The 2,363-nt window shown below is 60.7% G+C and overlaps 1 protein-coding gene across 1 annotated transcript in view; it reads right to left on the bottom strand.

Moving 5' to 3' along the window:
• RPTOR (regulatory associated protein of MTOR complex 1) overlaps positions 1–2,363 on the bottom strand; it is a 393,373-nt gene that overhangs the window by 43,705 nt on the left and 347,305 nt on the right. The gene's annotated exons all lie outside the window — the stretch shown is intronic.

A 2,363-nucleotide genomic window follows, 5' to 3' on the forward strand; every position in this document is an offset into this window, starting at 1 on the left:
AAAAAAAAAGAGCTTGTGACCACTGTGGAGGTCTGAGGGGTGGGGTCGGGGACCTCTCACGGGTCTGGACCGTCCCCAGCTGTAAAACGGACCCTCTCCGTGGCCGCGGCCACAGGTGCTGGCTGCGAGTCCAATGTCGTGCTGCACGGTTCTAGGCCACCGCCGCCCCTGCACTGACTGGGGCCTTGACTGGGGCAGAGGAAGGCCCTGAAAACCAGCCTGGGCAGGGGAGAAGGCGGGGGTGGCCACGCGGGTTCCTGGAAGCCCTGGTGTGACCGCGCGGTCAGGTGTCCGGGCAGCCTGCTGCCGCTCGAGGGCAGACGCTCGCCTGCCGACGCCCTCCATGCAGCAGGCTGGCTGAGGGCGAGAGCAGAGGGTCCGGGAACCTCCGCACAGACACCCGTGAGGTCTGAAAAGGTTGGTGCCAGCTTGAGACTCAGCAGGTGTGCGGGGGCTTGTTTTGACTTGTTCTGACGGGACTGTGTGAAGGCGTGGAAGGCAGCTGAGCAGATAATTCTCGCCGGCTTGCTGCTCATCGGGGCAAAGCCCTGCCTGTCATATTGGCTCCTCAGCCTCGCTCTGAGCACACAGCGTGGCCACGGGGCTGCGGGAGGTGACGCTGAGGGGCCTCTGGTTGGGAGGGAGGACTGGTGGCTCCTTAAGGCACGGCTGATCCCTCGGCCCGAGTGCCCACGTCAGAGAGGTACCAGGCTGTGCCCTGGAGGCTCAGGGCAGGCGGCACCGGGCGTCCATAGGCAGGCCCTCCAGCCTCGCAGGGGTGTCCAGGGGAGCCCTGGCCTGGCGCGCGTCTGTAATCACTAAGCCACTAAAGACACTGGGCTATGATGGAGACGACCATGGGAACTCGAAGGGGCCACGGCTGGACAGGCTGACCTGAACGCGCAGGGCATGCCCACAGCCTGGTGGCTGGGAGGACTGTGGCCTGAGGACGGGACGAGACCCGACCGGGGGAACCTCTCCCTCTTTCTTTCATCAAGGAAATCGCTTTCTTAATAATATAATAAAATGAGAGAAAACAACATAATCATAAAAGTCTTGATCTATATAATACCAGTGGTCCCTAACAACCTTCCACTTTGCTCTAACACGAAGGCAGTAAGGAAAGGAACTCAAGAAGTCCTTCAACGACAGTCCTTTCCTAAATCATTAGTGGGAGAGAAGCTGGCATTTCCAGAACTTGGTTTTGCTTTGGTATTTACATCATCTGGCCGAGAGTACACGCGCACACACGCGTGTGCGCACACAACCACACCCCCCCCTCACAAAACCAAGGAGGCATACAACCCCTACGGAGTCTAAAAAGAGAGCAGACAGACAGACAGACTTCAATTATGAACTGCACGGGCCCCCCTTGGGGCCCCAGAAAACCGTGGGGGGGCAATGGGAAGACCTTCTGAGCTGGGACCTGCACACCCACAGCCGACGCCATGCAGCAGAGGCAGCACTCCGGCTCCCGGCCCGCACCGCCTCAGCCCCACACCCCTCCAGGAAGTGCTAGGGGGAAAGCCAGGTGGGAGCCGGAGGTGCTGCCTCTCGGCCCATGACCCCTGGGGAAGGGCTGGCCTGTGTGGGGCAGACGAGACCGTCCCCCTTGCAGGCACCTCCCCCACGGCTGCCACCACAAACTTCTATCCTGTTGTCGTCCCAAGTCTCAAGAGGTGAGCTGCACCCAGCCGTCTGCATGGGTGGGGATGTGCGCATGTCTCGTACCTGCTGATCAGCCACACCAAATCCCATGCCCATGGGCGGCTCAGAGACTCACTCTGGCTCCGGCCCACCGGGACCCCCAAGACCTGGCAGTGAGTCCATCCCCTGGCTGGGTCTCGATGCACCAGGGTTTCAACATGTCAGGTTGCAGCTGCTTGCTTGGGCGGGAAGACTCTTTCAGAAAACTTCTGTTCCTTTCATAAATGTCAAGGATCTGAATTCATGCAGAGAAACCACTAGGAGGTGACCTTGCAGGGCTGCCTAGGGTGACGCTGCCACTGCCTCACTGAGAAGAGCCCTGCACAGGAAACGAGCCTGCGTCGACGGTACTTTCCAGACAGGTGAGTGGGCTCTTCCCCGGAACGTCAGCCCAGGTCCAAGCAAGAACAGCAACGGCGGTGCCAGTGCCCTGCCCAGTTACAAACAGGGTCGTGGCAGGCCTCGCTCTGGGACACGGTACCTGGTGTGGGGAGGTGTGGGGTTCCTCCTAGAGGTACTGCAGCCATGTCTGATGGTGGAGAGGATGACGAGGGCACGGGACTAATGCTAATGAAGTGACCTGTCCTACGACACGGCCCTGCAGGCTGGGTGCAGTGAGGCTGCCACAGCCCTAGGGGCAGGGGGGACACCCCGGG

Source organism: Tupaia chinensis, unplaced genomic scaffold, assembly GCF_000334495.1.
Source record: "Tupaia chinensis unplaced genomic scaffold, TupChi_1.0 Scaffold000159_1, whole genome shotgun sequence".
NCBI classification, from domain to species: Eukaryota; Metazoa; Chordata; class Mammalia; order Scandentia; family Tupaiidae; genus Tupaia; species Tupaia belangeri.